The 23,974-nt window shown below is 37.5% G+C and overlaps 1 pseudogene; it reads left to right on the top strand.

The window, feature by feature from the left end:
• The first annotated feature begins 18,985 nt into the window (after positions 1–18,985).
• Positions 18,986–23,974, top strand: part of LOC129038764 (flavin-containing monooxygenase 5-like) — a 99,107-nt pseudogene continuing 94,118 nt past the window's right edge.

The raw sequence follows: 23,974 nt of genomic DNA, 5'->3' as shown, positions 1-23,974 counted from the left end.
GGATGGGCACCTGTAATCCCAGCTACTTGGGAGGCTGAGACAAGAGAATTGGTTGAACCCGGGAGGCAGAGGTTGCACTGAGCTGAGATGGTGCCATTGCACTCCAGCCTGGGTGACAAGAGCAAAATTTCATCTCAGAAATAAAAGAGACCCATCTCATATGCAATGACACCCATAGGCTCAAAGTAAAGGGATAGAGAAAAATCTACCAAGCAAATGGAAAACAGAAAAAGCAGAGGTTGTTATTTCAATTTTAGACAAAACGGACTTTAAAACAACAAAGATCAAAAGAGACAAAGAAGGGCATTATATAATGGTAAAGGGTTCAATTCAACAAGAAGACCTGACTATTCTAAACATATATGCACCCAACATAGGAGCAACCAGATTCATAAAGCAAGTTCTTAGAGACCTATGAAGAGACTTAGATAACCACACAACAATAGTGGGAGTCTTCAACATCCCACTGACAATATTAGGCAGATCATCAAAGCAGAAAACTAACAAAGATATTCAGGACTGAACTAGACACTTGACCAAATGAACCTGATAGATATCTACTGAACTCTGCACCCAAAGACAACACAATATACATTCTTCTCATCTGCACATGGCACGCACTCTAAAATTGACCACAAAATCAGATATAAAACAATGCTCAGCAAATTAAAAAAAAACTGAAATCACATCAACCACACTCTTGGAATATAGCACAATAAAAATAGAAGTTGAATTTAAAAAATCACTCATAGAATTACATAGAAATTAAACAACCTGCTACTGAATGACTTTTGGGTAAATAATGAAATTAAAGCAGAACCCAAGAAATTCTTTAAAACTAATGAGAGCAAAGATACAACATAGACTTCCTAGGACACAGCTAAGGCACTGTTAAGAGGAAAGTTTATAGTACTAAACACCCACATCAAAAAGTCAGAAACATCTTAAATTAACAACCTAACATTGCAACTAGAGGAACTAGAAGAAGAAACCAACCCCAAAGCTAGCAGAAGACAGGAAATAACCAAAATCAATGCTAAATTGATGGAAATTAAGATGCAAAAAAAAAACCACAAAAAAGATCAGTGAATCCAGGAGTTGGTTTTTGAAAAAATAAGACAGACCACTATCTAGATGAATGAAGAAAAAAAGATAAGATCCAAATAAACACAATCAGAAATGACAAAGGAGACATTACCCCTGACCACAAAGAAATATAATAGTAAAAAACTAAAGAGACTACTACAAACAACTCTATGCACACAAGCTAGAAAACCTGGAAGAAATGGACAAATTCCTATACACGTACAACCTCTCAAGACTGAACCAGGAAGAAATTCAATCTCTAAACAGACCTATAATAACAAGTTACAAAATTGAATCAGTAATAAAAAATCTGCCAAACCGAAAAAAAAAGAAAAAAAAAAAACACACAGGACCAGGCAGATTCATAGCTGAATTCTACCAGATGTGTAAAGAAGAGATGGTACCATTTCTACTGAAACTATTGAAGAAACTGTGGAGGAGGGACTCCTCCATAACTCATTCTATGAGGCCAGCATCATCCTGATACCAAATGCTGGCAGAGACGAGGGAAAAAAAAAACTAGGCAAACTAATTTAAGCTTCATATGGAACCACAAAAGAGCCTGAATAGCCAAAGCAATCATAAGCAAAAAGAACAAAGATAAAGGCATCACCAAAATAGATGGTACTGGTAAAAAAAAAAAAAAAAAAAACAGGCACAAAGACCAATGAAACAGAATAGAGAACCCAACAATAAAGCCACACACCTACAGTTATCTGATCTTCCACAGGGCCAACAAAAATAAGATTAAGGAAAGGACTTCCTATTAAATAAATGGTGCTGGGATAGCCGGCTAACCAATATGCAGAAGAATGAAACTGGACCCCTACCTTACACCATACACAAAAATTAACTCAAGATGGATTAAAGACTTATTTATTTATTTATTTTAAGACAGAGTCTCTTTCTGTGGCCCAGGCTGGAGTGCAGCGATGTGATCTCGGCTCACTGCAACCTCTGCCTCTCTAAGTTCAAGCGATTCTGTTGCCTCAGCCTCCCAAGTAGCTAGGATTACAGGCACCCACCACCATGCCCAGTTAATTTTTGTATTTTTTGTACAGACAGGGTTTCACCATGGTGGCCAGGCTAGTCTCGAACTCCTGGCCTCAAATAATCCTCCTGCTTCAGCCTCCCAAAGTGCTGGGATTACAGGCATGAGGCACCGCACCTGCCCGAATTAAAGGTTTAAATGTAAGACTTCAAACTATAAGAATTCTAGAAGAAAACCTAGGAAACACCATTCTGGACATTGGCCTTGGAAAAGAATTTATGAATAAGTCCTCAAAAGCAATTGCAACAAAAATAGAAATTGACAAGTAAGACCTAATTAAACTAAAGAGTTTCTTCACAGCAAAAGAAATCATCAACAGAGTAAACAGACAACTTACAGAATGGGAGAAAATATTCACAAACTATGCACCTGTTAAAGATCTAGTATCCAGAATCTATAAGGAACTTAATTCAATAAGCAAAACCAAATAAGCCCATTAAAAAGTAGGCAAAGGACATAAACAGACACCCATCAAAAGAAGACATACAAGTGGTCAACAAACATATGGAAAAATGCTCAGCATCATTAATCATCAGAGAAATCCTAATCAAAACCACAATGAGATGCTATCTCACACCAGTCAGAATGGCTATTAATAAAAAATTTTTTAAAAACTGATGCTAATGAGGCTGCAGAGAAAAGGGAATGCTTCTATACTATTGGTGTGAATGTAAATTAGTTCAGCAGTGTGGAAAGCAGTTTGGAGATTTCTCAAATAACTTAAAATAGAATTACCATTCAACCCAGCAATCCCATTACTGGGTATATATCCAAAGGAAAAAAAAAATCTTTCTACCAAAAAGACACATGCACTTGCATGTTCAAAACAGCACTACTCAAAGTAGCCCATTAACAGTGGGACTGGACAAAGAAAATGTGGTACATATATACCATGGAATACTATGCAACCATAAAAAAGAATGAAATCGTGTCCTTACAGCAAATGGATGCAGCTGGAGGCTAGTAACCTAAGCAAAATAATGCAGGAACAGAAAAACAAATACTGCATCTTCTTATTTATAATTGAGAGCTAAACACTGGGTACTCGTGGACATAAAGATGGCAACAATAGATAATGGTAATTACTAGATAGAAGAGGGAGGAAGGGAATCAAGGGTTGAAAAACTAACTTTTGGGTACTATGCTCACCTCCTGGGTGATGGATTCAATTGAACCCCAACCTCAGTATCACACAACATACCCTTGTAACAAACCTGCACATGTACTTCCTGAACCTAAAATAAAAGTTGATTAAAAAAAAAAAAAGAATCTCCCAACAAAGTAAAGCCCAGAACCTGATGGGTTCAAGCCAAATTCTGCCAAATGTACAAAGAAAAACTAATACTAATCTCCCTGAAATTCTTAGAAATAATCAAAAAGAAAGAAATGATCCCTAACTGATTCTATGAGATCCACACTACTTTGATATCAATGCCAGACAAGGATACATCAAAAAAAGAAAACTACAGGCTAATATCTCTAATGAGCATAGATGCAAAAATCCTCAACAAAATACTAGCAAACAAAATACAACAGTCCTTCAAAAAGATAATACAGCATGATCTGGTGGGATTTACATCAGAAATTTGAGAATAGTTCAACATTTGCAAATCAATAAACATAAAAGCTCACATCAACAGAATGAAACACAAAAACAATATTATCATCTCAGTAGATTCAGAAAAAGCATTCAATGTAATTCAATATCTCTTCATGACAAAAACCCTCAACAAGCTAGGCATTGCAGGAACTTACCTCAAAATAATAAAGGCCATATATGACAAACCCACAGTTAACATCATACTAAATGGGGAAAAGTTAAAAGCTTTTCCTCTAAGAACTGGAATGAGACAAGGACGCCCACTTTTATTATTCCTATTCAACATAGCACTGAAAGTCCTAGCCAGAGCAGTGAGGCAAAATAAAGAAATTAAAGGCAGGTAAACTGGAGAAGGGGAAGTCAAACTCTCCCTCTTCATTGATGATATAATCTTATATCTAAAAAATCCTAAAGACTCCACTGAAAAACTCTTAGATTTGATAAATTTAATAAAGTTGCAGGGTAGAAAATCAATGTACAAAAACCATTAGTATTTCTATACACCAGTAAGAATCTAGCTGAGAAAAAAATCAAGAAGGCAGTCTTGTTTACAATAGCTAAAAAACAATAAATAAAATACCTAGGAATACATTTAACCAAGGAGGTGAAATATATCTACAAGGAAAACTACAATAACTAATGAAAGAAAATGAAGATGATACAAACAAGTGAAAAAACATTCCATGCTCATGGATTAGAAGAATTTATATTGTCAAAATGACCATATTGCCTAAAGCAATCTACAGATTCAATGCAATCCCTATCAAAATATCAAGATTGTTCTTCTCAGAAATAGAAAATAACAATTCTACAATTCATGAGGAATAAAAAAAGAGCTCAAATATCCAAAAACAATTCTGAGCAAAAAGAACAAAGCTGAAAGCATCATGTTACCTGACTTCAAAATATATTGCAAGGCTAGAGTAACAAGCAGGGTATTAGTATAAAAATAGATACATAGACCAATGAAACAGAATAGATAATCCAGAAATAAAACCAGATATTTACAGCCAATTGTTCTTTGACAAAGTTGGCAAGAACTTACGTTGGGGAGAGGAAACCCTTTTCAATAAGTTGTGCTGGAAAAATTCAACAGTCACATGTAGAAGAATAAAACTAGACCCCTATGTCTCATCATATTAAAAAAAATCTCAAAATCTATTGCAATCTTAAACATAAGACTCAAAAGTATAAAAATATGAGAAAATCTAGGGAAAAAATCCCTGAACATTTGTCTAGGCAAATAACTTATAACTAAGAGCTCAAAAGCACATTCAACAAAAACAAAAATAAACAAATGGAGCTTAGTCAAACAAAAAGCTTCTTCACAGCAAAAGAAGTAATCAATAGAGTGAAGAGATAATCTGTTGAATGGGAAAAAATATTTGCAAAGTATTCATCCAACAGGGGACTAATATTCAGACTATACAAGGAACTCAACAGGAAAAAAAAATCCCATTAAAAAGTGGGCAAGGGACATACATTGACATTTCTTGAAAGAAGACATACAAATGGCCAACAGGTATAAGAAAAAATGCTCGACATCACTGATCATCAGGGAAATGCTACTCAAAATCGCAATGAGATATTATCCTGCCCCAGTCAGAATGGCTAGTATTAAAAATAAATAACATGTTGGCAAGGATGTGGAGAAAGGGGAACTCTTATACACTGTTGGTGGAAATGCAAACTGCTGCAGCCACTATAGAAAACAGTTTGAAGGTTTCTCAGGAAACTAAAAATAGGATTACCATTGCACCCAGCAATCTCACTACTGGGTATCTACCCAAAGGAAAAGAAATCAATGTACCAAAAAGATATCTGCACTTGTTTGTTTGTTTCAGAACTAGTCACAAGAGCTGAGATAATGGAATCAAACTAAATGTCCATCAAAAGATGAATGGATGAAGAAAATGTGGTATATATACAAAAGGAAATACTATTCAGCCATAAAAAAGAATGAAATAATGTCATTTGCTGAAACATGGATGGAACTGGAAGTCATTATCTTCAGTGAAATAAGCCAGGCACATAAAGACAAATATCACATGTTCTGACTTATATGTGGGAGCTAAAAAAAATTAGAACACATAGAGGTAGGGAGTGGAAAAAATAGATAATGGAGACTGAGAAGGGTGAGTGATGTGGGGAGGATAAAGAGAAGTAAGTTAAAGAGTACAAACATATGGTAAGATAGAAATAAATTCAATGCTTGATAATAAATTATTATATATGGGATTATTATATTTAACAAAAATATTTTGTACTCAGATGATGCACACCCTGAATACCATGTCTTGGTCACTGTGCATTATATACATGTAACAAAATTTCTTATGTGCCCCATAAATATATGCAAATTTAAAAATATTACTTGGGGGTGTTGGTGGTAATCAATTTATTCCAGCATAATTATTTGACTGTATGATTTTCAGGTTACTATAGGCAATTCAAATTTTGATGGGAATTTTAGGGCATATTAATGATACAGCAAATGAAACTTTATAGAATTTTAATTAAATACCATTTTAACAGGTAGCTATATCATTTTGTGTGTAAAGACATTTTTGGAGAATCTTTGGGACTAGTAATATGTTAAATTCAGGGACATGTGTTAAGTGATTTTTGTAGATTGTATTAAATGGAGCAAAGGAGTCAAAATCAGTGGGAAAGTTGTGACATTGTCATTAAATTCATAAATGTATATGTATAAATAATTATTCAATATATGCTTTTCATAAAGGTGGCTGTGGGAGATAGTCCATGGGGCACTCACAGTCTCACTATGGAAATTCATGTAAGTGAGGGGATCTGGAAGTACCTTGAATTGGACTGATAGTGGTTTTAAATGAAATCCTGGAAATAACTCTATCATTCTGTGATAGTGCCATGGTCTGGACCATTGGTTGAAAATTCTGCATTAAATGTTTCTCCATTGAGTTCAAAGATTCAATAAGATTCCTGAGTATGCCTATGTAGAGCAGAGCTTTATGTCTTCTTACGTTTTTATAAGTGTTTTCTGTGATTTTGCCATCTACCACAACCACAGCTTACATAGAGTTGAAAACTGTCCAGGATTCATCTGGTTGGACTTATTCCTGTAATGCAACAGACCCCACTGTGATTGCTGAAAAATTGGCAGAAGTGTTTTTCATGTACCAGAATAACTCATCAAGGAGACCATTGTTTCAGAAAAGAACGTCCAAAAGATATGGAAAAGGTAAATTAGAGCTATTTCCATATGCGGAGCAGCAACTTAAAAGGAAAATCTGCTAATATCCTTCTAGAATATTCCTACTGTAAAATCCTAAGACTATGCCACTTCTCAGCTTTGGATTTCTATTTAATGTTATTTATAAATCAAATGCTAAAATAATTTAATTTATCATGAATCTAGTTCTAAAGTATCCTTCAAATTTCCAAGTTGAGGCAGATTACATTACCAAAGAACTTCAAAGAAGAAGCACAATACCATATGTTAGCTCTTACATGATACCCTCTCTCTTTACCCACAGTTGCACCCTGTCTATTGGCGGTCACAGTCTCTAGGAACAACTGTGAAAGCAGAAGGTAGTAAATAATGTCTTGAGGACTAAAGATTAATTTGGCTTTATCAAGGAAACTTATGTTTATTAAACACATATGGAAAGGAATTCCTCTTTTAAATAAAAAAGGTAAAATTATTATTATTTATTCATATGATTTATTACAATAAGATCTACAGTTTTTGTAAGAATATTCTGTAATATCTTTGAAAATAAAATTTTCTAATAAAGCAGAACTGGAGGTCCATCAGAATCTCTTGTGGTACTTTTCCAAACTACAAGAGATTTTCTGTCTACTTTACTCCTCAAGAAATTTTGATTTATCTAGATAACTTCTAAGTAGTCTGTCCATATTATTGATGAATCTATTTCAAGAGTGAAGTTGTTAATACTAACACCAAGACAAAAGGCAAAACCAGGACTAGTCTAGGTAAACCAGGACATGTAGATACTTAGCTTTAAATCCCTTTTGAATTCTAAGGAAGTGGTTCTCAACTCTGTCTGTACATTAAGATTAGCATGACTACCTCTTGAAAATATCAATCTCTGGTCCCTACCAGAAAAACTGAGTCAGATTTTTGGGTGTGAGGAACAGTTATCAGTTCTCTAGGTTATTTTTATGTGCAGCCAGAATAGCCCACAGCTCTAGGAAAGCCAAGAACAAACAAGAAAGCCTAGCAAGACCTTAAGGAAGAAAAGTTTATGCTATTCATGTAGTGCTATACTGATCAGGATAGGAGATGCCTTGCTGCAATAAAATCCCCAAATCTCAATGCTCTAACACAACAAAGGTTTGTTTTTCTCTCATATCATAGTCTAATGTTATTCAAGATGCCCTCCCTTATGGCATGCACCAAGCAATGACTCAAGGACCCAGGCTTCTTCTGAAGGGTACCACTTCCATCTTAAACTAATGGCTTCCATTGCTGAGATAGATGGAAGAGGTAGGGAGAGAATAGATAACATGAGGGGTTGTCATGCTCAGGCATGGAGTACTTGCACCACTTCTATACATATCTAGTTAGTCCAAACCTAGTCACATGGCCACAATTTAACAGCAAAACAAAACAAAACAACAATCCCTAGGAAATACAGTCTTCCTGTGTGCCCAGGAAGAGGAAAAGGATATAAAATTTTAATAAATACATTGCATTGCCTGTCACAAGTACTTGGGAATCTTTAGAATTGACAGAAAAGTCTGAACTCCCATTCCTCCCTCCAGATATTTATTCAGTCTCTCTTCCTATGTTTTTCCCCTCAACCTATTCCTTAAATATGGGAAAATCCCAGGCATTTGTCTTTGGTTCTCTTCCCACTTTGTATCCTCTCCCCTAGGTAAACACATCCTCTCCCATGACAACATTCACACTTTTTTACTGATAATTCTCAAAACTATGGCTTTAGCCCTGACCATTCTTTGGAGATCAGTCTCATTCTTCTCCCTGCCTGTGGAACAGACACCTGAATACCTGGCAAGCTTCCCTCAATTTAGCATGTGCAAAAGTGAACTTAGTCTCAAGTAAAGACACATTCCCTTTAATCCTGTCTCCTATTCACCTTAAATCATCCCCCGAATCTCTCTTTCCCTGCAGCTCCAAAATCCACTTTATCACCAAATATCGTTTGTGCAACTTTAGGAGTTTTTCTGTTGTCCATACCACCAGACATTCTTGCCTCATTTTATTGACTTTGACCACAGTGGCCATGTGTACTTTATTTCATCAGCCTTCTACCATGAATTTTGTCATCACCACTAATTACTCCACGTATGAAATCTTAAATGTTAAACAAAAATTCTATTATAATTTGGCTTTCTAGCCTTCCAGCTCCTTCTATGACTCCCGCTACATCTACTCATTACCTTATCAAGGCCTTGTCCTTTTACTCACTGCTTATCAATCACCTTCTGTGCTCACTGTCTCCATACCCTATCTGGACCCTGTGATACACCACTTGATATATCACTTCGTTTACCTACTCCCATGTACACATCATTCTACACCTTGGATCAATATATTTGAATATAATTTCCAGTAGGGCACAAAACATCTGTTTTGGTAACAGCTTTATCTCCAGCATCTAGACTAATGTCTAACACATTGTAGGCATCCAGTAAATGTTGGCTGAATAAGTGAATGAATAAACTCTGAAATTTGTTTTCTCCATTCCAGCACCTGACATGCTAAGATTGTTCATTGAAAATTAGTGCCATTACATTTTTAAGGTTTCCAACTCCAGGCAGACCTTTTGATTTATCTTTGATCTGCTCTGGGTCCCATTTTGTTGAATAAGTATTCCAAAATCCTTATAATCCTCAGACTCCCTGCTCCATACAACAACAACAACAACAAACCCTAAGAAATACAGTCTTCCTGTGGGCTCAGGAAGAGGAAAAGGAAATAGAATGTTTAATAAATAGATTGCACTGCAAATTCAAATTTGAACTCCTCAAGTTCCAATCTTGCACCTATACACTTGTCTGTGTGTTACTTCTGAGGTATCTTTCAGGAGATTTCTTTGTTTGTTTGGGTTTGTTTTGGGTTTTGTGGGAGCAAGTAATTGAATCTGACTCTTGTTGGCTTATTTATATGGGGATATTAATTGGAAAGCTATTGGTTAGCTTACAGGATGGAAAAGAACACAGAGGGTCTGGTTAAGGAAAAGCAGGAACCAGAGTAATTCCAGGAGACCAGATAATGGAATCACTGACCTCTCCAATTGCCTTTCTGAGGAGCCTCCTTATTGTTCCCTCTACCCCAGTGGATATGATGGATGTATGTTTGATCTCATCCTTGCTGCAAGCCTGAATTCTATTTGGCCTTTGTTACTCAAAGGTTACCTCAATTTTATCTTTTTCAGTCATGAGTGAGAATTTTTTTTCTCAATTTTTCATTTCCTGAATTCTGGGATTCTCTCTAATCCTTTTTATTAGTGTTTGAAAGACAATCAGTTCTTTCTGAGCTCATCTATTTCCTTAATACTTTATCAGTTGGCAGTCAACTAATACATTAACTAATGAATTATTTTTCCAGACTCTTCTCCTAGGACTATAAGTATATTAAATATAATATCTGCCTTCTGTCGTAACAATAGCTCCACAAAAAAATTATTTAGTTCATAACACAGATGGTCATTCTGCCAGCCTCCATATCACTGTCCTTACCATCTGCTAGCTGAATACTAAGCCAAAACCACATATTTTAGGATTTTGTTGCAGCAGCACCCAACTTCCAAGTACCATTTTCTGTAACAGTCAGAAAGTTTAGGTTAAAGCTTCAGCAACAACTTCAAAATTTCATTAGCCTAAAACAAGATTTATACCTTGTTAAAAGCAATTGAAGCTATCTCATTTATGCTTCATGTCATCCTTACACTAAAATCCAGGTGGACAAAGCAGTCACTAACTGTAGCATTCAACATTTGCAGAAGATATTGTGAGTTGTATACTGGTTCACTGATCAAAACATGTCACATGGCCATGCTTAACTTCAAAGAGGGTGAAGAAGTGAAATGTGCCAGGTTTCCAGAAGGAAGAGAGCCAGGAATATTGGAAGAACAGCATTAATGACTTCCATGCCATATTTCTTGTTAATCTACCCAGGATTCAAAGACCCAGGAAAGAGAATGAGATCAGCTTAATGGGCTTGGCTGGAACATGGCAGCCCAGGAGTCTGACATTTCCATTGAGACCACACACAATGGAGAAGAGATTGTTTCCCAAAAGGAAACCAGAATGTTTCACCAAAGGGAAATTACCTCTCATTTTACAAGAATGAGAGGTAATGGATGCAGGGTAAACAAACAAACAAACAAAATATTACTACATAAATATTTTCTCTATTGACCTCACAAAGAAAATCCTTCATTCTTTTGAAACAATTCTCTCTCATGTCTCCCTTACAACCCTCCTCTTGGAAGGTGATGTTCCCCAGAGGTTTTCTTCAACACTGTTTGCACTTTAAATCCTCTTCCTGGGGATTTCATGGCTTTAACAGGCCCTTCTATGTAGGTGAATCTTTTCACTGACCTTGAAATCTATACAATCAACTGCCTACTAGGACACTTTTATCTGTCTGTTACAAAATTATCTAAAATTAAACTCATATCTTACCCTAGTCCAAAATTGCTCTTCCTTCTATGTTCTTTATAATGATTGGTGACACAGATTGCCATTTATTTTCTCATTCAGAAACTTGCAAGCAATCCTAGACACTTTCCTTACCCAATGAGTTGGTATCTTGTTGATTCTACCTCCTAAACATTTATCAAATCTGTCTTCCTCATTCTCACTAAAACTTCCAGGTGAGTGTGTGTGTGCATTTGTGTGTGTGTGGTGTGTGTGTGTGCATGCACATGCACTTGTGTGTGCGGTATGGTATTTTTTTAATAGCCTACTACATTTTCCTTTTCTGGCCTTGCCCTCTTCACTGAGAAAAAAATTATGTTTCAAAGTATTTAATCTGATCATCATCTCCTACTTCCAGTTATCCACTATTTGTAGGAGAATCCCCAAACTCCTTAGCATGGTACATCCCACCCTCAAGTCATGGCTCCCTGCCTCCTCTTCAGTTTCACCTTCTGCTACTTTCCCACCTGCATCTTAGTGCTCACATTCATGAGCACAACATATTCTTCTAGACCTGTATTGCTACCTGCTGTGGGCTCCTCTTGAAATTTGATTTATTTTTAGTCTTATTGGAAAATTTGTAGTGGTCTTTCAAAACACAGTTCAGATATTATGACCTTCTCTTTCTTTTTTTAATGTATGTATTTTTAATTTTACTGTAAGTTCTAGGGTACATGTGCACAACGTGCGAGTTTGTTACATATGTATACATGTGCCATGTTGGTGTGCTGCACCCATTAACTCATCACTTACATTAGGTATATCTCCTAATGCTATCCCTCCCCCCTCCCCCCACCCCACAACAGGCCCCAGTATGTGATGTTTCCCTTCCTGTGTCCAAGTGTTCTCATTGTTCAGTTCCCACCTATGAGTGAGAACATGCGGTGTTTTGTTTTTTTATCCTTGCGATAGTTTGCTCAGAATGATGGTTTCCAGCTTCATCCATGTCCCTGCAAAGGACATGAACTCATCATTTTTTATGGCTGCATAGTATTCCATGGTGTATATGTGCCACATTTTCTTAATCCAGTCTATCATTGTTGGACATTTGGGTTGGTTCCAAGTCTTTGCTATTGTGAATAGTGCCGCAATAAACATACATGTGCATGTGTTTTTATAGCAGCATGATTTATAATCCTTTGGGTATATACCCAGTAATGGGATGGCTGGGTCAAATGGTATTTCTAGTTCTAGATCCCTGAGGAATCGCCACACTGTCTTCCACAATGGTTGAACTAGTTTACAGTCCCACCAACAGTGTAAAAGTGTTCCTATTTCTCCACATCCTCTCCAGCACCTGTTGTTTCCTGACTTTTTAATGATCACCATTCTAACTGGTGTGAGATGGTATCTCATTGTGGTTTTGATTTGCATTTCTCTGATGGCCAGTGATGATGAGCATTTTTTCATGTGTCTGTTGGCTGCATAAATGTCTTCTTTTGAGAAGTGTCTGTTCATAACCTTTGCCCACTTTTTGATGGGGTTGTTTGATTTTTTCTTGTAAATTTGTTTGAGTTCTTTATAGATTCTGGTTATTAGCCCTTTGTCAGATAAGTAGACTGCAAAAATTTTCTCCCATTCTGTAGGTTGCCTGTTCACTCTGATGGTAGTTTCTTTTGCTGTGCAGAAGCTCTTTAATTTAATTAGATCCCATTTGTCAATTTTGGCTTTTGTTGCCATTGCTTTTGGTGTTTTAGACATGAAGTCATGACCTTCTCTTTCAATCATACTCTGATAGAGTCAACCACTCTCTCTTTAGTGCTGCTTCTGTACTTTGTACATATTTCTAATGCATTTATAAAAAGCTGTATTTTCAATCTGTAGCAGGATGAGCCACAGACAAGAACCCCTCAGACACTGAGTTGTAGAAGGAAAGGATTTTATTCAGCTGGGAGCATCGGCGGACTCACGTCTCCAAAAACCGAGCTGCCCAAGTGAGCAATTCTTGTCCCTTTTAAGGGCTTACAACTCTAAGGGGGTCCAAGTGAGAGGGTTGTGATCGATTGAGCAAGCAGGGGGTACGTGACTGGGGACTGCATGCACCAATAATCAGAATGGAACAGAACAGGACAGGGATTTTCACGATGCTTTTCTATGCAATGTCTGACATCTATAGATAACACAAGCAGTTAGGTCAGGGGTTGATTTTTAACTACCAGGCCCAGGGCGTGGTGCTGGGCTATCTGCCTGTGGATTCCATTTCTGCCTTTTAGTTTTTACTTCTTTCTTTGGAGGCAGAAATTGGGCATAAGACAATATGAGGGGTGGTCTCCTCCCTTAAATCCATGTGTTTGTATGTCTTATCCTCTGCTAGGCTTTGAATTGCTTAAGGATAAAAGATGTTTTATCATCTTTTTATCTACATTCCCTAGTAGAATACTTGGTAAACCAGGAAGCATTTAGCAAGTGTTTTTTAAATAAAAGGAATGAGACCATTAATTAATTTAATCAATTCAAGTGAAGCAGGAGGCTAACAGGTGGTTCTTGATCGTGTAATAATCTGTAGAGAATTAACATAGACAGAAGTAGATGAAGTCAGGGGAAGCCACATGATTTTATAAGTGGAGGTCAAGGCACACTGTGTGCAGCACTCCACCTCAGGGACATACAACCAGAAGCCAGGAAATTCAGAAAAGAGCTGGTACCAGAGAGAGCTCTCTTCCTGTTGTGACAGTTTTCCTGGGTATTTCCAGATTGTTCCCATATCCAAGTTCCAGGAATCACTGCCCAAGGCATTCAGTGATGCAAAATGCTTTACATTCTGTATTTACTGTTTGAAAAATTAGATTATGAGCAACCTGGAAAACAAACAATCACCATAACTAACGATGAGCAGGTTGATGCACAGCGCTGCTCTTCACTTCTCCCACTCATCCCTCCCAAGTTTTTCTTTAAGCACTTGGTCCCTTCTAGGACTGATATGGGATAAGCACATTTGTCTAGTTGGCATGAAAATAAAAAGCTGGTTTCTCTGTAAACAAACATTAAGTATTTTAGGTACTTCCATGCATGTTTTACAATTCACAAATCTGAAATAACTCAGATTATTCTTTACGAAACTCTCAAACCCAAGAATAGCATGATAAAAAGCAATATCTTCAAGATATCTCTAAGGAATCCAAACTCAGGAAAGCATAGCTACCTCACTGGGGCCCTCAGGGTCCCTCCATGGCCTGAGGATAGGTCACTACTCACTCTTGATCTGAATCAACAGATAAATTTCTGCAATCGCAGTCCTTGGAGATTTAGGACATAACGATCCAGGAACTTTATAGGTAATCATGGTACCAATTCTACCCCCAAAATATCTTTCTCAATGGCTGTCTAATTTCTAAAATGTTACCATTCAACTTTTCATGTGTTAAGTCTCTCTTTCATTATCAGGCAAAGACCTCCCAACCCCAATTGTGGTAGTCTGAATAATGGCCACCCAAAGACATTTATGTTCTAATCATTGAAATCTGTGGCTGTGTTACTTTACATTGCAAAAAGGACTTTGTGTGATTAAGTTAAAGATTTGGGGATGGGGAGATTATCCTGGGTTATTCAGGTGGGTCCAAAGCAATCACAGGATTCTTAAAAGAGAGAGGAAGGAAGTTGAATGAGAGAAGGTGATGTGATGCTGGAACCAGCCTTTTACAGCTGAAAAAGGTGAGAAAATGAATTCTGTCCCAGACCCTCCACTAAATTTGTGGTGATTTGTTACACCAGCATATATAAAACAAATATACCGATTTAAACTGCAATCGTAATTTACACTTTTGTATCGCATTTCCCAAACTGCACTCTGGAGAATTTATTCTAGAGTACTTTAAATTGAAACCATGAGATTATAAAGTGATTCCTAGCAAGTTATGACAATGCTACAGTCTAATCACCACTGTGGATCAATAGCTTTATTGATTCTCTATGTAAACATATATCTGTAAAGATGGGAACCATGCATAAGATAACAGGTTACTGGATCCAGAATTTGGGGTGTATGGCATAGTAAAGCCCCATCTTTGAGACCATTTAATCCTTCATGAATGGCTTGGGTAAACAAATTTAGTTTTCTAAAACTTTTTAGAAATAACTTACTTGCTCAGAAAAAGACTTGGCTTTTTTTCTGGGTATATACACAAAGGAATATAAATTGTTTTATCATAAAGACACATGCACGTGTATGTTCATTGCAGCAGTATTCACAATAGCAAAGACATGGAATCAACCTAAATGCCCATCAGTGGTAGACTGGATAAATGTGGTACATATACACCATGGACTACTATGCAGCCATGAAAAGGAATGAGGTCATGTCCTTTGCAGTAATATGGATGGAGCTAGAGGCCATTATCCTTAGCAAACTAACACAGGAACAGAAAACCAAATACCACATGTTCTCACTTATAATTAGGAGTTAACTGGTGAAAACAGGTGGACACAAATAAGGGAACAACACACTCTAGGGCCTATTGGAGGGTGGAGGTGGGAGGAGGGAGAAAATCAGGAAAAATAACTAATGGGTACTTGGCTTAATACCTGGATGATAAAATAATCTGTACAACAAACCCCCATGACACAGTTTACCTACATAAAAACCTGCACTTGTACCCCTTAACTTAAAATAAAAGTTAAAAAAAGACTTCACTTTTTTGCAGCTATTAACCTCTCCCAAAGAGATTTCCCTTAATACAATTTTGAAACTTCAGGCATAATGTAAATATGTTAACTTAATATTTTTCTAAAAGAATTTTTCAATAAGGTCACAAGGGAAAGAGTGTGAAGATCAGTCACTGGTGGAAAGGAATAAAAGGATGGTGTAGAGAAGAAGCAGAGAGAAACATGAAGTTAAAAGTTCTGAAAATAATCAATTTGGGTTTTACAGTATTCCATCACACCAACTCTGACCTATGCCTTCAATTTATTAGAGACTGGGTAGGGCTCAGGAAGTTTTGTTGTTACTGTTTCCTGAGTCCTAATGGTTGGAAGTGGGTATTAGTGCATTCCCAGGTCATGGTGGAATTTTAGTACCCTGCCAGGATCTTAATCACCTGAGAATCTAGGAGGTCTGGGACCCTGCAACCCTTCAGAAAACATGCCTGTTCACAGTATGCAATAGATAACCAGGACTAATAGGGGGAAAAAAAGACATTTTGTAGGTGTATATTAAAAATACCAACTTTCCTCCATTTATTAATCTATTCCAACGGATATGAAGAGAGGCAAAACAGCCCTGAGAATATATTTTCCTTCATAATTTAGGGAAACAAACAATGAGGCAATTCAAAGATCAAGATGAGATTTACATACTGTATAAAACCTTCACCCATGAAAGACTTTTAAGTGCACAGAATCGCATATTTTGATTGCTGATTTTATACATCTCTGTTAAGGATAAAAATAAAACATTTTGAAACAGCCCTCTTAGGTGACTGTGGACCAAGGGCACTGAAAACTTTTATCCACATAGTCCAGACAATATTTCTTCATCACCTTTACATTGAGCTGTTGTATACTGGCAGCAAGTGAATGTCTAACATACTTTCCACTAGAGTCTACTGCTACACCCAGAACTAATGAAACAGTGTGTAGTCCATGATGATTATATGGATCCTTAATTTCACAAATCTCTCCTAATAAGGTGCAATGTTAATTTTAGGTGTTACCTTGACTGGATTAACGAATACGCAAAGAACTGGGAAAGCATTACTTCTGGATGTGTCTGTGGAGATATTTCCATAGAAGGTTGGCCTATGAGTCAGTGTACCCAGTGGAGAAGCTCCACCCTCAATGTGGGTGGGCAGCATCCAATTGGCTGGGGGCCCAGATACAATAAAAAGGCAGAGAAAAGGCAACTTCTTTTCCCTGTCTCTTGGAACTCAGACACACTTCATCTGCCCTTAGACATCATAAATCAAGCTTGTCCAGGCTTTGGACTTCAGAACTTATACCAGTGGCTCCCTGGTTTCTCAGGCATTTGGCCCCAGAATAAGAATTAGATCATCAACCTCCCTAGTTCTGGGGCTTTCAGACTTGTACTGAGCCATGCTACCAGCATCCCAGGGTGTCTCATTTGCCGACTGTTGTGGACTTCTCAACCATCATAATTAGGTGAACCAATTCCTCCAATAAATCTCTTCCCATATGCCTACATCTATACCTATGACTATATCTATATCTATACCTATATAGATATAGATAACCTATTCTATTGGTTCTCTCTCTCTAGAGAACACTGACTAATACAGATTGTGGTTCTGGAGGAACAGAATTTTAAGGATGAGCTTCCTACATTGGTTTTGGAGTTTCTTGGACTAGTTCTCTAATCTGATTAGACCTAAAAATGCTAAGGACTCTACTCCTAATAGTACAGAAAGCACTAATAGTCCGCAGTGTGAGCTATTATAGAGCTATGCAAAATAACTGTATTTGATACTGCTTTTTTTTTTTTTTGAGAGAAGGTCTCACTCTGTTGCCCAGGTGGGAGTGCAGTGGCACAATCTCAGCTCACTGAAACCTCCGTTTCCTGTGTTCAAGTGATTCTCGTGCCTCAGCCTCCCAAGTAGCTGGGACTACAGGTGCAAGCCACCACATCTGGCTAATTTTTGTATTTGTATTTTTTATATTTTGGTAAAGACAGGGTTTCAACATGTTGGCCAGGCAGGTCTCAAACTCCTAACCTCAAGTGATCTGCCCACCTTGGCCTCCCAAAGTGCTGGGATTACAGGTGTGAGCCAGCTTGTATTTGATACTCTTAATCAACCACTTATAGGAGGCAAGGAACTTGATAACTCTTTATATAATACTTTCAAACATTTGTGGAAAATTAAGGAATATAATGATCTTGGTTGGTTACACCTAATGTCACTGAACAAAGTGGTCAAGCTGGAAGGATGGAGACTATGCATGGTTTCAGCAACATGAACTTTCACTCATCAACAATGACCTGGCTACCTTAATTGCTGAGTATTCAATCTGCCAGCAGCAGAGACCAACACTGAACCTCTGACATGGCACCATTTCCTGGGGTGATCAGCCAGCTGTGTCACAGTAGGTTGATAACATTGGACTGCTTCCATCATGGAAGGAGCAGTGTTTTGTCCTTATTGGAATAGCCACTCTCGATATAAATTTGCCTTCCTTGCGCACAATGCTTCTGTCAAAACTACTATTTGCAGACTTATGGAATGCCTTATCCTCCATCATGGTATTCCACACAGCATTGCTTCTGACCAAGGAACTCATTTCACAGCCAAAGAAGTATGCCATGCTCATTTTTGGGAGAAGGGTTCATGCTCATGGAATCCACTGATCTTACCATGTACCCCCATCATCCTGAAGCAGCAGGCTTCATAGAACAGTGCAATGGTTTCTCAGAGTCACAGTTAGTGCCAGCTAGGTGACAATACTTCACAGAGCTGGAGCAAAGTTCTCTAGAAAGCTGTATATGCTCTGAACCAGCATCAAATGTATAGAACTATTTCTCTTATAGCCAAGATTCACAGGTCCAAGCATCAAAGGGAAAAAATGGAAGTGAGACAACTCACCACTACTCATAGTAGACCACTAACAAAAATTCCTGTTCTTGCAACTTCATGCCCTGCTGGCCTACAGATCTTAGCCCTGGAGAGAAATACAACAATGATTACATTGAACTGGAAGTTAAGCCTGCCACCCAGCCATTTTGGCTTCTCATGTCTCTAAGCCAACAGGCTACAAAGGGAGTTAAAGTGTTGGCTGGAGTGATTGATCCAAACCTCCAAAAGGAAATTGGAGTTAAGAAAGACTATGTCTGGAATATAGGAGATCCCTTAGGGAATCACTTAGTATTACTATACCCTGTGATTAAGGTGAAAGGAAAATTACAACAACCCAATCCAGGCAAGACTATAAGTGGTCCAAATTCTTCAGGAAAGGTTTGGGCCACCCTACCAGGTAAAGAACCATGGCCAGCTGAGGTGCTTGCTGAAGGCAAAGGAAATACAGAACGGATTGCAGAAGATAGCTGTAAATACTACCTATGACCACATGACCAGTTACAGAAATGAGAACTGTTAATTATCATGAGTATTTTCTCCCTCTTTTGTTAAGAATACATTTTTATGTATTGCATATATGCACATATTAAGCAAATATCTTTGTTTCATTCCTCTTTTTTCTTTATCATATAATATGATCTACTGATTTTATATCAGTATTTAAGCACTGTTAATTTTACTTCATAGTATTTAAGTTATGTGATATCAGAAGAAGAGTAAATACACCCAGGAACTTTACTTCCTCTTTTAGCAAATGTATTAGGACATTTTTGGCTGTACACAGGATAGTTGTATCATGTTAGGCTGAACTATTACTTTTTTATTGCCTTTTTTGGACATTAAATATGGTTTAAGGAGATCTGTATAGGTGCCAAGTGGACAATGGACGGACTTGTGATGGTTGATTTCAAATGTGAACTTGACTAAATTAAGTAATACCTAGAGAACTGATAAAGCATTGTTTCTGGATGTGTCTGTGGCAATGTTTCCATAGAGGCATGATATGTGAGTTGGTGGACGGAGTGGAGAAGATCCACCCGCAGTGTGGTTGGCCACCACCCAATTGCCTATAGCTCAAATAAAACAAAAGGCAGAGGAAAGGCGAATTCTTTTCTCTCTCTCCTAGAGCCGGAACACACTTCTTATGCCCTTGGACATCAGAAGTCCAGGTTCTCCAGCTTCTGGACTCCAGGACTTACACCAGCAGACCCTCACCAAGGTTCATAGGCCTTCAGCCTCAAACTGAGATTAATACCATTGGTTTCTTGGGTTTTGAGGCTTTCAGACTTACACTGAGCAATGCTACCAGCATCCCAGGGTCTCCATCTTGCAGATGGCCTCTTGTGGAACTTCTCAGCCTTCACTATCAGGTGAGCCAATTCCCCTAATAAATATCCTCTCATATGCCTATCTATACCTATATCTTTATATGGGTGTATCTCCTATTGGTTCTGTCTCTCTGGAGAATCCTAATAAACAGAGAAAGGAACACGTCACCTAGGTAATGAGAGCAGTGCTTTGTCATCACAGATTCCTGACAAAATTTGTCAAGGGAGCTTCTCTTATGCTAAAGAGCCCCAAAGCAGGGAATTAGGGACAGATCTCCTTCAGAAATGATTTATAACGGTTAAGTGGAAATAGTCTACCTTTATCTGTCGTGATCACGTTCCAAGAAAAAAGGTTGGGTTCTTCTAGGAGCAGGTACAAAGATCCTACCCTTCCATAAAAAACCAGTGGCTGGTTAAGTATAAAAGAGGACTGAGGATGGGAAGGCACACTGGCAACACCAAGGTTCCTCAGGAAGTCGAGAGGGCATCTTGGGGGCATCACAGAGAATAGGCCAGCAAAGAGAGGAGACTGTCTCCTGCAACCTAGTCACTTGGTACATTAGCAACCCAACCTGAGGGGCTCAGGACAGGAAAATCAACAATGGCACAGCTGCACCCCACAAGAATCCAGGAAGGGGATGATTCCCCCTCCTCAAAGACAATAAGTTAGATGACCCTTCCTTTGTGACATTACAAGACTGTGGTTAGCTGGGTCTATTGAATTTTCTGCCTTCTTCCATCTTCTGCTCCATAAACTTTTATTGCATTGGTTTAACCACTCTTTCAACAGCAACAATATATCCTGAAATTTCAGTAAAAGCTTTGGGAAAGTAAGAATTTTTTTAATAATACTAGAAATCTGGAAAAATCTAAAATGTGCAATATAATGGAAATTTTTACACCATTAAAATTTATTAATTCATTTAACAAATATTTTTTAGTACCTGTTTACAGTTGGCCTTCAATATTCTCAGGAGATTGGTTCCAGAACTCTCTCAGATACCAAAATCCTGGGATGCTCAAGTTTCCTATTTTTTTTTTTTTTTTTTTTTTTTTTTGAGACAGAGTCTCGCTTTGTCACCCAGGCTGGAGTGCAGTGGCACGATCTCCGCTCACTGCAAGGTCCACCTCCCAGGTTCACGCCATTCTCCTGCCTCAGCCTCCCGAGTAGCTGGGACTATAGGTGCCTGCCACCACACCCGGCTAATTTTATGTATTTTTTAGCAGAGATGGGGTTTCACCCTGTTGGCCAGGATGGTCTCGATCTCCTGACCTCGTGATCCACCTGCCTCAGCCTCCCAAAGTGCTAGGATTACAGGTGTGAGCCACCATGCCCGGCCTCAAGTTTCTTATACAAAATGGCATAGTATTTGTATATAACCTACACACTTCCTCCCATATACATCCTTCCATATATTTTAAATCATCTCTAGATTGCTTATAATACCTAAGACAGGGTAAATGCAATGTAAATAGTTGTACTGTATTGTGTATTATTTGTATTATTTTTTATTTTTGTATTGTTATTTTTGTTGGGTTTTTTTCTGAATATTTTTGATCCATTGTTTATTGAATCCACAGATGTGGAACCCACGGTTACAGAAAGCCAACTGTGTATGGAAATATATTCACAAAACTGTTAGATGAAAAAGTAGGTTACATGCTATAAGTAGTACATTAAATTTTAAAATACATATAGATTGATAGATATAGATAGGTATACACAGAGAGAGAAAGAGAGAGAGATGAAATCCAAAACTATATATACTGTATAATCTCTGGGTTGATGAAATAAGCAATTTTTATTTTTATTTTTTCTTTTAATTTGACAGTTTATGATTTTCTAAATTTGCAAATATGTATTAACTGTGGGATACAAAAAAAATGGAAAACATTCCTGAGTCCATTGTAATAGTTCATAAGCTATAATAACTGTACGTGAATAGGTAATGTTCTAGATATCAAGTGGATATAAAATTTAAGGCAGTGGGAGTTTGTTTTACACTGATTAAATTACTTATTAGCTCCGTTTGTAAATGAACATAGAATATCTACATTAGAAAAGAAAATAAAACTTCCTTGAAGAAAATGCATGTAAAACTGCTATGGATGTGGAGGTACAAGCAATATAAATGTATATTTCTCACTGTTTCTAACTAAGTAAAAAATGGACACAGAAGAAAAGTGAGCATTAAAATACAGCATCGGTTTTATTGCCAAAAGGACAAGGTCTTCCCAATCAAGCTGGATTGGAGAATGTGACTCATCCCCATAACTAGAATAAGATTCCTATTTCTTCTCCCTAAACCTAGACTTTGGAAGCTGCCTGGAAGAATAAATTCTTCAAAGCACTCATCTCTAGCCAGATGCATGGAGGACCACAAGTATACTTCACACCCTGAAGGGCAGAAGAAAGAGGCTAAGTGAGAGGGGGCAGTGCTTCAGGCTTGCTTCAGGTCATCCAATAGACAGCAAATCTGACACCTTGTCCATCAGAGAAGCCATTCGTCCTCCCACTAAGAGAAGTGAATTAGGGTACAGAGGAAGGAAAAACCAGGAGTAATACCCCCAAAATGTACCCCTCCTGGGGGCTAAAGCAGGAATCCTCTCATCAAAACAAGACTGAATTAAGAAGGGCTTGACCTTATGAGTACTAAGCCCACGTCTCTGTCATTGAGTTCCTGTGCTATCCTTTGGCACTATGATGAGGACTCGAAGAGAATGATGATGTCCCTATCTTCACAACATCACTATCAAGTTGAAGAAGAAATATGGCACACCCGAAATAATGCAATATTACAGAAAACTGTAGTGAAGTTTTAAATTGTGTACTGCCAAGTATGAATGGGTAAAAGAAGGTCAAAAAGAGTTAAAATTGTCGAGAAAAACTTCAAAGAGACAATAAAACACCTGAGTTTCAACAGCATTTCTCTCAATTGACAGAAATGAGTCTTGATAAATAGATGTAATTGGGTATATATGGAAAAGACTTTCTGAACAAAAGGAATAGCAGGCAGGAAGATACTAAAATAAAAAGGTCACATTGTGTTGGGTAGTATAAGGATGACATGCAAGATGGCAGGGTGATGTCAAAGAATGAGCACTAAGATCAAGTAATAGGGTGAATCCAGATTTACCAAGAGCCTTGAAAGCCAGGTAGAGAGAGATGTTTAGCTTTGAGGCAACAAGAAATGAGTACGCTCTCTAAGAAACTGCTCACTACAGCCATCAAAACCAAGAGCCCTAAAATATTTATGTCAATATACTAAATGGGAAGACAAGAGAAATTGTTGTTTAACAAGTCTGATATTTTCTGTTTCTGGACTGCCATACAGCAGTGATAAAATATAATTAATCTGACTTAATTAGGTTGAAATAGAGTAATGCCTTATAGAGGCCAGCTTCTATTCTGATTTCGAATTAGGACCCAACATGACATTCCTATGTACATTTCTGGCCAACTTTGAGCATTTTTTTAGTTATTAGTAAGCAGGCTATACTAGAGTTGCCTTTATTATATAAAAATTATATTCTAATAAAATTTAATAGAGTGTACAAAATCTGAGATATAGCTACAATAAAAGATTTTGAATCAGCTGAAATTCATGCAAATTTTGTCTTGATTAAATGAGGCAAATATTTTATGATTCCAATAAAATGACCAAAGGCCTGGTCTCTAAATATATGTATTCCAAAATAAAATAATATAAGCTAGACT

The sequence above is a fragment of the Pongo pygmaeus genome, chromosome 1 (assembly GCF_028885625.2).
Source record: "Pongo pygmaeus isolate AG05252 chromosome 1, NHGRI_mPonPyg2-v2.0_pri, whole genome shotgun sequence".
NCBI lineage: Eukaryota > Metazoa > Chordata > Mammalia > Primates > Hominidae > Pongo > Pongo pygmaeus.
The sequence above is the reverse complement of the archived record's forward strand: the minus strand, read 5'-3'. Positions and strand labels throughout refer to the sequence as shown.